The 12,833-nt window shown below is 53.7% G+C and overlaps 1 protein-coding gene across 2 annotated transcripts in view; it reads left to right on the top strand.

Annotated features, from left to right (window-relative positions):
- The window catches only part of LOC141133875 (NACHT, LRR and PYD domains-containing protein 12-like), a 981,044-nt gene that overhangs the window by 127,517 nt on the left and 840,694 nt on the right, over positions 1-12,833 (top strand). The window lies entirely within an intron of this gene.

Consider the following 12,833-nt stretch of genomic DNA (forward strand, 5'->3'; position numbering starts at 1 on the left):
TCCATCCACCTCCTGTGTCATGCCCGCAGCCTCCGTCCACCTCCTGCAGTATGCCCGCAGACTCTGTCTACCTCCTGCAGTATGCCCGCAGCCTCCATCCACCTCCTGCAGTATGCCCGCAGCCTCTATCCACCTCCTGCAATATGCCCGCAGACTGTCTACCTCCTGCAGTATGCCCGCAGCCTCCGTCCACCTCCTGCAGTATGCCCGCAGCCTCCGTCCACCTCCTGCAGTATGCCCGCAGCCTCTATTGACCTCCTGCAGTATTCCTGTAGTTTCCACCCAACTTCTGTAGTATGCCTGCAGCCTCTGTCCACCTCCGGTAGTATGTCCTCAGACTCCGTCCACCTCCTGCAGTATGCCTGCAGCCTCTGTCCACCTCCTGCAGTATGCCCGCAGCCTCTGTCCACCTCCTGTGTCATGCCCGCAGCCTCCATCCACCTCCTGCAGTATGCCCGCAGCCTCCGTCCACCTCCTGCAGTATGCCTGCAGCCTCCATTGACCTCCTGCAGTATTCCTGCAGTCTCCGTCCAACTTCTGTAGTATGCCCGCAGCCTCTGTCCACCTCCTGCAGTATGCCCGCAGCCTCTGTCCAACTCCTGCAGTATGCCCGCAGCCTCCATCTACCTCCTGCAGTATGCCAGCAGACTCCATCCACCTTCTGCAGTATGCCCGCAGCCTCCATCCACCTCCTGCAGTATGCCCGCAGACTCCATTCACCTCCTGCAGTATGCCCACCGCCTCCATCCACCTCCTGCAGTATGCCCACCGCCTCCATCCACCTCCTGCAGTATGCCCGCAGCCTCCATTCACCTCCTGCAGTATTCTCTCAGCCTCCGCCCAACTTCTGTAGTATGCCCGCAGCCTCCGCCTACCTCCTGCACTATGCCCGCAGTCTCCGTCCACCTCCTGCAGTATGCCCGCAGACTCTGTTCACGTCCTGCAGTATGCCCGCAGCCTCCGCCCACCTCCTGCAGTATGCCCGCAGCCTCCATCCACCTCCTGCAGTATGCCCGCAGCCTCCATCTACCTCCTGCAGTATGCCCGCAGACTTCATCTACCTCCTGCAGTATGCCCGCAGACTCCATCTACCTCCTGCAGTATGCCCGCAGACTCCATCTACCTCCTGCAGTATGCCCACAGACTTCATCTACCTCCTGCAGTATGCCCGCAGCCTCCATCTACCTCCTGCAGTATGCCCGCAGCCTCTGTCCACAACCTGCAGTATGCCCACAGCCTCCATCCACCTCCTGCAGTATTCCTGCAGCCTCCATCCACCTTCTGTACTATGCCCACAGCCTCCGTCCACCTCCTGTAGTATGCCCACAGCCTTCGTCCACCTCCTGCAGTAATCCTGCAGCCTCTGTCCACCTCCTGCAGTATGCTCGCAGCCTCCATCCACCTCCTGCAGTATGCCCACAGCCTCCATTGACCTCCTGCAGTATTCCCGCAGCCTCCGCCCAACTTCTGTAGTATGCCTGCAGCCTCCGTCCACCTCCTGCAGTATGCCCGCAGCCTCCATCCACCTCTTGCAGTATGCCCACAGCCTCCATTCACCTCCTGCAGTATGCCCGCAGCCTCTGCCCAACTGTAGTATTCCCGCAGCCTCCGCCCACCTCCTGTAGTATTCCTGCACCCTCTGTCCACCTCCTGAATTATGCCCGCAGCCTCTGTCCACCTCCTGCAGTATGCCAACAGCCTCCATCCATCTCCTGCAGTATGCCCGCAGCCTCCATCCACCTCCTGCTGTATGCCCGCAGCCTCCATCCACCTCCTGCAGTATGCCCGCAGCCTCCATCCACCTCCTGTATATGCCCGCAGCCTCCATCCACCTCCTGCAGTATGCCCTTTTAGACTCTGTCTACCTCCTGCAGTAAGCCCGCAGCCTCCGACCACCTCCTTCAGTATGCCCACAGCCTCCGTCCACCTCCTGTAGTATGCCCGCAGCCTCCATTGACCTCCTGCAGTATTCCTGCAGTCTCCGCCCAACTTCTGTAGTATGCTCTCAGACTCTGTCTGCCTCCTGCAGTAAGCCCGCAGCCTCCGTCCACCTCCTTCAGTATGCCCGCAGCCTCTGTCCACCTCCTGTAGTATGCCCGCAGCCTCTGTCTACCTCCTGCACTATGCCCGCAGACTCTGTCTACCTCCTGCAGTATGCCCGCAGACTCTGTCCACCTCCTGCAGTATGCCCGCAGCCTCCATTCACCTCCTGCAGTATGCCCACAGCCTCCACCCAACTGTAGTATGCCCGCAGCCTCCGCCCACCTCCTGTAGTATGCCTGCAGCCTCTGTCCACCTGCTGCAGTATGCCCGCAGCCTCCATCCACCTCCTGCTGTATGCCCGCAGCCTCCATCCACCTCCTGCAGTATGCCCGCAGCCTCCATCCACCTCCTGCAATATGCCCGCAGCCTCCATCCACCTCCTGTATATGCCCGCAGCCTCCATCCACCTCCTGCAGTATGCCCTCAGACTCTGTCTACCTCCTGCAGTAAGTCCGCAGCTTCTGTCCACCTCCTTCAGTATGCCCACAGCCTCCATCCACCTCCTGCAGTATGCTCTCAGACTCTGTCTACCTCCTGCAGTAAGCCCGCAGCCTCCGTCCACCTCCTTCAGTATGCCCGCAGCCTCTGTCCACCTCCTGTAGTATGCCCGCAGCCTCTGTCTACCTCCTGCACTATGCCCGCAGACTCTGTCCACCTCCTGCAGTATGCACGCAGCCTCCATCCACCTCCTGCAGTATGCCCGCAGACTCTGTCCACCTCCTGCAGTATGCACGCAGCCTCCATCCACCTCCTGCAGTATGCCCGCAGACTCTGTCCACCTCCTGCACTATGCCCGCAGACTCTGTCCACCTCCTGCAGTATGCACGCAGCCTCCATCCACCTCCTGCAGTATGCCCACAGCCTCTGTCCACCTCCTGCACTATGCCCGCAGACTCTGTCCACCTCCTGCAGTATGCCCGCAGCTTCCATCCACCTCCTGCAGTATGCCCACAGCCTCTGTCCACCTCCTGCACTATGCCCGCAGACTCTGTCCACCTCCTGCAGTATGCACGCAGCCTCCATCCACCTCCTGCAGTATGCCCGCAGACTCTGTCCACCTCCTGCAGTATGCACGCAGCCTCCATCCACCTCCTGCAGTATGCCCACAGCCTCCATTGACTTCCTGCAGTATTCCCGCAGCCTCCGTCCAACTTCTGTAGTATGCCTGCAGCCTCCGTCCACCTCCTGCAGTAGGCCCGCAGCCTCCGTCCACCTCCTGCAGTATACCCACAGCCTCCATTCACCTCCTGCAGTATGCCCACAGCCTCCGCCCAACTGTAGTATGCCCGCAGCCTCCGCCCACCTCCTGTAGTATGCCTGCAGCCTCTATCCACCTCCTGCAGTATGCCTGCAGCCTCCGTCTACCTCCTGTGTCATGCCCGCAGCCTCCATCCACCTCCTGCAATATGCCCGCAGCCTCCATCCACCTCCTGCTGTATGCCGGCAGCCTAAGTTCACCTCCTGCAGTATGCCCGCAGCCTCCGTCCACCTCCTGCAGTATGCCCGCAGCCTCCGTCCACCTCCTGCAGTATGCCCGCAACCTCTATTGACCTCCTGCAGTATTCCTGCAGTCTCTGTCCAACTTCTGTAGTATGCCCGCAGTCTCTGTCCACCTCCTGTAGTATGCCCGCAGCCTCTGTCCACCTCCTGCACTATGCCCGCAGACTCTGTCTACCTCCTGCACTATGCCCGCAGACTCTGTCTACCTCCTGCAGTATGCCCGCAGACTCTGTCCACCTCCTGCAGTATGCCCGCAGCCTCCATTCACCTCCTGCAGTATGCCCACAGCCTCCACCCAACTGTAGTATGCCCGCAGCCTCCGCCCACCTCCTGTAGTATGCCTGCAGCCTCTGTCCACCTGCTGCAGTATGCCCGCAGCCTCCATCCACCTCCTGCTGTATGCCCGCAGCCTCCATCCACCTCCTGCAGTATGCCCGCAGCCTCCATCCACCTCCTGTATATGCCCGCAGCCTCCATCCACCTCCTGCAGTATGCCCTCAGACTCTGTCTACCTCCTGCAGTAAGTCCGCAGCTTCTGTCCACCTCCTTCAGTATGCCCACAGCCTCCATCCACCTCCTGCAGTATGCTCTCAGACTCTGTCTACCTCCTGCAGTAAGCCCGCAGCCTCCGTCCACCTCCTTCAGTATGCCCACAGCCTCCATCCACCTCCTGCAGTATGCTCTCAGACTCTGTCTACCTCCTGTAGTATGCCCGCAGCCTCTGTCCACCTCCTGTAGTATGCCCGCAGCCTCTGTCTACCTCCTGCACTATGCCCGCAGACTCTGTCCACCTCCTGCAGTATGCACGCAGCCTCCATCCACCTCCTGCAGTATGCCCGCAGACTCTGTCCACCTCCTGCAGTATGCACGCAGCCTCCATCCACCTCCTGCAGTATGCCCACAGCCTCCATTGACTTCCTGCAGTATTCCCGCAGCCTCCGTCCAACTTCTGTAGTATGCCTGCAGCCTCCGTCCACCTCCTGCAGTAGGCCCGCAGCCTCCGTCCACCTCCTGCAGTATGCCCACAGCCTCCATTCACCTCCTGCAGTATGCCCACAGCCTCCGCCCAACTGTAGTATGCCCGCAGCCTCCGCCCACCTCCTGTAGTATGCCTGCAGCCTCTATCCACCTCCTGCAGTATGCCCGCAGCCTCCGTCTACCTCCTGTGTCATGCCCGCAGCCTCCATCCACCTCCTGCAATATGCCCGCAGCCTCCATCCACCTCCTGCTGTATGCCGGCAGCCTATGTTCACCTCCTGCAGTATGCCCGCAGCCTCCGTCCACCTCCTGCAGTATGCCCGCAGCCTCCGTCCACCTCCTGCAGTATGCCCGCAACCTCTATTGACCTCCTGCAGTATTCCTGCAGTCTCTGTCCAACTTCTGTAGTATGCCCGCAGTCTCTGTCCACCTCCTGTAGTATGCCCGCAGCCTCTGTCCACCTCCTGCACTATGCCCGCAGACTCTGTCTACCTCCTGAAGTATGCCCGCAGCTTCCATCCACCTCCTGCAGTATGCCCGCAGCCTCCATCTATCTCCTGCAGTATGCCCGCAGCCTCCATCCACCTCCTGTAGTATGCCTGCAGCCTCTGTCTACCTCCTGCAGTATGCCCGCAGCCTCTGTCCACCTCCTGCAGTATGCCCGCAGCCTCTGTCCAACTTCTGCAGTATGCCCGCAGCCTCCATCCACCTCCTGCAGTATGCCCGCAGACTCCATCCACCTCCTGCAGTATGCCCGCAGCTTCCATCCACCTCCTGCAGTATGCCCACAGCCTCTGTCTACCTCCTGCACTATGCCCGCAGACTCTGTCCACCTCCTGCAGTATGCACGCAGTCTCCATCCACCTCCTGCAGTATGCCCGCAGACTCTGTCCACCTCCTGCAGTATGCACGCAGCCTCCATCCACCTCCTGCAGTATGCCCACAGCCTCCATTGACTTCCTGCAGTATTCCCGCAGCCTCCGTCCAACTTCTGTAGTATGCCTGCAGCCTCCGTCCACCTCCTGCAGTAGGCCCGCAGCCTCCGTCCACCTCCTGCAGTATGCCCACAGCCTCCATTCACCTCCTGCAGTATGCCCACAGCCTCCGCCCAACTGTAGTATGCCCGCAGCCTCCGCCCACCTCCTGTAGTATGCCTGCAGCCTCTATCCACCTCCTGCAGTATGCCCGCAGCCTCCGTCTACCTCCTGTGTCATGCCCGCAGCCTCCATCCACCTCCTGCAATATGCCCGCAGCCTCCATCCACCTCCTGCTGTATGCCGGCAGCCTATGTTCACCTCCTGCAGTATGCCCGCAGCCTCCGTCCACCTCCTGCAGTATGCCCGCAGCCTCCGTCCACCTCCTGCAGTATGCCCGCAACCTCTATTGACCTCCTGCAGTATTCCTGCAGTCTCTGTCCAACTTCTGTAGTATGCCCGCAGTCTCTGTCCACCTCCTGTAGTATGCCCGCAGCCTCTGTCCACCTCCTGCACTATGCCCGCAGACTCTGTCTACCTCCTGCAGTATGCCCGCAGACTCTGTCTACCTCCTGCAGTATGCCCGCAGCTTCCATCCACCTCCTGCAGTATGCCCGCAGCCTCCATCTGTCTCCTGCAGTATGCCCGCAGCCTCCATCCACCTCCTGTAGTATGCCCGCAGCCTCTGTCTACCTCCTGCAGTATGCCCGCAGCCTCTGTCCACCTCCTGCAGTATGCCCGCAGCCTCTGTCCAACTTCTGCAGTATGCCCGCAGCCTCCATCCACCTCCTGCAGTATGCCCGCAGACTCCATCCACCTCCTGCAGTATGCCCGCAGCTTCCATCCACCTCCTGCAGTATGCCCACAGCCTCTGTCCAACTCCTGCAGTATGCCCGAAGCCTCCATCCACCTCCTGCAGTATGCCTGCAGACTCCATTCACCTCCTGCAGTACGCCCACAGCCTCTGTCCAACTCCTGCAGTATGCCCGAAGCCTCCATCCACCTTCTGCAGTATGCCCGCAGCCTCCATCCACCTCCTGCAGTATGCCCGCAGCCTCCGCCCACCTCCTGTAGTATGCCTGCAGCCTCTGTCCACCTCCTGCAGTATGCCCGCAGTCTCCATCCACCTCCTGCAGCATGCTCACTGTCACGTAACGTCCCTCACTCCGCTTGAGTGCTTCCATCAGTATACCACTTCCTTATAGTCTGAATACAGATATCAGATATTCCAACCTCTCTGAGCATAAAACAAGGCGAGACTTGCTTAGATGCTAACATGGACTGTTTTTATTTAGAATCGAAATTACAAGACTTTATATGCCGTTGGAACCTCCACTAACAATACAACTGTATCCTAATTAACATGAGCTAATTATCGAATTCTTTATACAGCCTAGGTGACTACGTCTCCTAGCTCATTGACTATTCAACACACATTACCATAAACATCAACACAAGGTTAATTAGAACAAACAACAATGAGTTGAATACCCTTAGAACCTGTGGTAAGCCAGACTAAACTCATTTACATTAAACACATTATAGCTGACATCAGACAGGTGAGTGGAGTTGATGACATTAGCATCTTCCCACAGTATGATTCAGTCACTATTGCTACTATGGCAAATACAGGGTCCCCAGAGTCTGTGTGTCCTGGGGGACAAGGACCCGAAGCTAAAGTAACAACATCTCAAAGGTACCCCAAATGCCAAGGCCCATAATCTGTAGGCAAGAGGCTCACATTCAGTCCCCTCCAAAAGCCTCTATCCCGGGTGAGTCTGTCACATTTCTCCTGCATCAAAATTTGACTAACAAGGTCCCAGACCACCACCTGGTCTGGACATGCGTTAGTCAGGCAGAGTGAACTCACAAAGTCTGTCCACATGATCTCCTTTCTTGGCTGAAAGGAATAGTTGACCTCAGTAGGTGTGAGGCAGAGGTCATAGACTCTCTGTCTGTCTGTCAGCGCTTCATCTGGGTGGTGTTTACCATTCCATGGCTTGGCCTGCTGGTGGGCAGAGAGGCCCACTGTCCCAGTTCCCTGAAGCTGAGAAGAAACTGTAGGTGCTAGGCAGAGGCCAGCAGTGCTCTGCCCTGTTGCCAGTGATTCAGCTGGGAGTAGCATCTCCACTACATCAGCCTGTCGCTGGAGAGAGGGGCCGACTGCCCCGGCTCCCTGAATCTCCACAGTTGTTGCCGGTGCTGGGCAGAGGTTGGTAGCACTCTGCCCTGCTGCCAGCACTTCTGCTGGGGACTCCACATCCTCCGCTCCGGCTAAACGTTGGGCCAGAAGGCTGGCTTCCTCCACTCCCAAACTGTGTAGCTGCCATTGGGGAGGTGAGCCGGTTGCTTCCTTTTCCATTCCCTCATCTGGCTGATGGGACAACATGTCTATGGTACTGTCTCCCAGGTGCATGGATCTTTGCTGGGGAAGAAAGTCTGCTTCCTCCACCCTGGCCAACTGTTGGGGAGGGACAACACACACCTCCTCTCCCGTCTCCCCCTGTATCTGCTGCTGGGAAGTGATTGCCATCTTCTCACCCTGAGCCTCCAAAACTGCCACAGGTGTGGGGCATAGGTCTTGGACCCTCTGTCCGGTTGCCAGCACTTCTGCTGGGGGTTTGCTAGGAGGTTCCTCCTCTACAGAAACGTCTATTAAATCCCCAGTCTCTGGAATTGCTAAAAGTGTGGGACAGAGGTCTTGGACCCTCTGTTCAGTTACCAGATCTTCAGCTGGAGAAGTTTGTTTTAACTCCATAGATGCTGCTGGCAGAAAATCACATGTCCCTGTCAGTGTTGTGGGAGAAAGGCTGACTACCTCTTCTCTCAAGAAGGCCGAAGCCACTGTTGGTGCTGGGCAGAGCACAGTGAAGTTTGGCCCTAATACTAGCTCTTCTGCTGGAGGCTCATCAGGTTGTTCTTCCTCAGCAGAAAAGTCTATCAAATCTCCTGTCTCTGCAACTGATGTCGGGGGATAGAGGTTCACCATCTCCTGTTCATTGAACCCAGAAGATGCTATCAGTGCTGGGCAGAGGTTTGCAGAGCTCTGCCCTGTTGTAAGCACTTCAGGTTTGGGGATGGCAATCTCCAGATTTTCCACTGACGATTCTCTGGCATGCTGCTGAACGTGTTCTAGCAGTTTCCTGTATGCCCTTTCCAGATGTTGTTCCTTCCTTAGCAAATGGTCCAGAACAGGTTTAAGCTCTGAAACTCCTGCAAGACTGAGCATAGCCTCTATAATCTCGCAGGTCCTCAAGGGTAGGTTCCCCTTCATCGCCAAACACAAAACGATCTGTAAGGCTCTCTCACAGCAATCCAGGGCCGTCAAAGTCATATTCCTCTGGAGAGCATTCTGTTGTCTCCCCTAAATATCCCTGCTCTGCGTGCCATTGCAGAGCCCAATAACGATTGTCCAGCTCTATCTCCTGCTGGACCAGCCTGTCCAACTCAGTCACCCATTGCTCCTGGGGCTGCTCTCCCAGGAATGTTATCCACAATGCCCGTTGGTCACTGGCCCATTGCTCTTGGGTCAGAAAGCACTTGCCCTGTTTTATACCAGCAAGCTGGAGGGCTCCAATCCAGAGCTCCACCCGAAATTGCTGCCTGAGCTCCAGGAATTCATCCTCAGACACAGTCCTGGTGTATGTTGAAAGGATGATCCGCAGCAGCCCTGGGAACTCTGATGCCAGGTCCATATCTCCGCTGGGGTGACTGAAGTCTGCTATCCTGATATTGGATCCAGGTGGAGGTTTAGATTTCCCAGACTGCCAGAAGCTTCCCGCTGCTTTTTACCAATGTCACGGAACGTCCCACACTCTGCTTGAGTGTTTCCGTCAGTATACCGCTTCCTTGTAGTCTGGATACAGATATCAGATATTCCAACTGCTCCCAAGCATAAAACAAGACGAGACTTGCTTAGATGCTAACATGGACTGTTTTTATTTAGAATCAAAATTACAAGCTGCCAGCACTCAAAAAAAGTCCAGTATCTGACTCAAAAGTGTATAATAAACAGAAAAGTGCAGCGCTAAATATATATACAGCATATAGGATCTTGGCAAGAGTGGGATCCTACTATGTGACTTTGACATAAATTGATGAACAAAAAAGTCAAATATAAAAAATCAAATGATAGACAAACAGCATATGTTGCAAATACATGTGAAAAAAGTCCAAAGCAGGGATATTCAATCCATAGGTAGATATAAAGCACCCATCCAAGAGAAATGTGAAGGAAAAAACGTCAGTAGATGATCCCCCATGAAGTGAGTTTATAGATTCTGCTTACTGGACGGCGATGACTGCTATTACGGCAGTCTCACCCAGCATAGGGATTAGGGTCTCCCAAAAACCAAAGGTGCAATACAGGACCAGCAGCTTTAACAGTCAGTCTGTCTCCATGTGGAGAGGAATACATCACTGTGTGTAAAATGTCCGTTCCGTGCAAAAATGTATTATTACATGTTATTTTATACATAGATAAGAAAGGGGAGGTGTGAGATGTTATTAAAAGCTAAGAAATAGAAATATATTATTAAAAACTGGAGAATAGAACAATTGTAAAAGTAAAACCTTGAGGGGGGAGGGGGGAGTAGAGACAGAGAGAGCTTCTAGTAGAAGATGTGTCTGTGTGTGAGGTGAAGATCACAGAACACATTTCAACAGTCAGAACAAAATGGAGTCTCTTGTGCTTAAATCACCAATACAGAGAATGTCCACATATATATATATATATATATATAACATCTGTACAGAAATCATTTATCATTTACAATTAATTTGTTGTTGTTTAAAAATTAAGTACCTTTTGCAGAAGCTGCCCCATCAAAACTGCCCTATCCTATTACCACTCTCAAAATTGCCCCATCAAAACTGCCCCATCATATTACTGCTATCAAAATTGCCCCATCAAAACTGCCCCATTATACTGCCACCATCAAAATTGCCCCATCCTATTGCCCCATCAAAATTGCCCCATCATACTGCCACCATCTTATTACCCCCATAAAAATTGCACCATCCTATTGCCCCCATCAAAACTGCCCCATCAAAACTGCCCCATCCTATTGCCCTCATCAAACTGCCCCATAAAATTGCCCCAACAAAAGTGCCCCATCCTTTTGCCCTCATCAAAACTGCCCCATAAAATTGCCCCATCAAAACTGCCCCATCCAATTGCCCTCATTAACCTGCCCCATCAAAACTGTCCCATAAAATTGCCCCATCAAAACTGCCCCATCAAAACTTCCCCATCAAAACGGCCCCATCATACTGCCACCATCAAAATTGCCCCATCAAAACTGCCCCATAAAATTGCCCCATTAAAACTGCCCCATCCTATTGCCCTCATCAAACTGCTGCATCAAAACTGTCCCATAAAATTGCCCTATCAAAACTGCCCCCATCCTGTTGCCTCCATCAAAATTGCCCCATAATACTGCCTCCATCAAATTGCCCCTATCAAAATCGCCCCGTCAAAACTGCCCCATCATACTGCCCTTATCACAATTGCCCCATCCTATTGCCCCATCATACTGCCCCCATCAAAATTGCCACATCAAATTTCCCCCATGAAAATTGCCCCAACAAATTGGCCCCATCAAATTTCCCCATTGTACTGATACCATCAAAATTGCCCCCATCAAAATTGCCCATCATATTGCCTCCATCAAAACTGCCCCATCCTATAGCCCCATTCTACTGCCACCCTCAAAAGTGCCCTATCCTATTGCCCCATCAAAACTGCCCCATTAAACTGCCCCAATCAAAACTGCCCTCATCCATCCTATTGCCCCATCAAAACTTCCACATCAAAATGGCCCCATTATACTCCCACCATAAAAATGGTCCCATCAAAATTGCCCCATCCTATTGCTCCCATCAAAATTGTCCCATTATACTACCTCCATCAAAACAGCCCCATCCTATTGCCCTCATCAAACTTGCCCCATCAAAATTGCTCCATTAACTGCCACCATGAAAACTGTCCCATCAAAATGCCCCATTAAAACTGCCCCATGAAAGCTGCACCCATCTTATTGCCCCAAAATTGCCCCATACTATTGCCTCCATCAAAATTGCTCCATAATACTGCCTCCACCAAATTGCCCCATCCTATTGCCCCATCATACTGCCCCCATCAAAATTGCCACATCATATTGCCCCATCAAATTTCCCCCATGAAAATTGCCCCACCAAATTGCCCCCACCAAATTGCCCCATCGTACTGATACCATCAAAATTGCCCCCATCAAAATTGCCCATCATATTGCCTCCATCAAAACTGCCCCATCCTATAGCCCCAATCTACTGCCACCCTCAAAAGTGCCCTATCCTATTGCCCCAATCAAAACTGCCCTCATCCATCCTATTGCCCCATCAAAACTTCCCCATCAAAATGGCCCCATTATACTCCCACCATAAAAATGGCCCTATCAAATTGCCCCATCAAAACTGCCCCCATCAAAACAGCCCCATCAAAATTGCCCCATCATATTGCCCAATAAAATGCCCCATCCTATTGCTCTCATCAAACTTGCCCCATCAAAATTGCTCCATTAACTGCCACCATGAAAACTGTCCCATCAAATTGCCCATCAAAACTGCCACATCAAAACTGCCCCCATCAAAACTGCCCCATGAAAGCTGCACCCATCTTATTGCCCCAAAATTGCCCCATCCTATTGCCTCATCAAAATTGCCCCATCAAAATGCCCCCTTCTATTCCTGTATTATAAATGATTAGTAATGGTGTGTACCCTCCGCCCCCCCTGGGATTTGAATGTAATAAGAGATGAGATGTTCCAGCCCATCCCCCACCGCCCATCACTGTGTATAAGAAGATTTGGTCACCATGGCAACAAAAGCCTGGTTACCCTTTTTATAAATGGCCGCCGCCTCGCATGACGTCATTTCCGGTTTACAAATAACGGGATGGTACGGCCCGGCGATTCTGATCGATGACACAAATCTCCCAGGAGGCATTGCAGAGCAGAAATGATGAGCTCCGCCCCTGGGGAGGGGGAAGGGAAGATTCCAATCTGAGATATAAAATATATATAAATGTCATTGGATGTGTCTACTCCTGCCCCTCCCTGGAAGAATATTTCATTCTCTAAGACCCCACCCACTGATTAGTCATTGGATGTGTCTACTTCTGCCCCTCCCTGGAAAAACATTTAATTCTCTAAGACCCCGCCCACTGATTAGTCATTGGATGTGTCTACTTCTGTCCCTCCCTGGAAGAATATTTCATTCTCTAAAACCCCGCCCACTGATTAGTCATTGGATGTGTCTACTTCTGCCCCTCCCTGGAAAAACATTTAATTCTCTAAGACC

Source organism: Aquarana catesbeiana, linkage group LG03 (genome assembly GCF_042186555.1).
Source record: "Aquarana catesbeiana isolate 2022-GZ linkage group LG03, ASM4218655v1, whole genome shotgun sequence".
Lineage (NCBI taxonomy): Eukaryota > Metazoa > Chordata > Amphibia > Anura > Ranidae > Aquarana > Aquarana catesbeiana.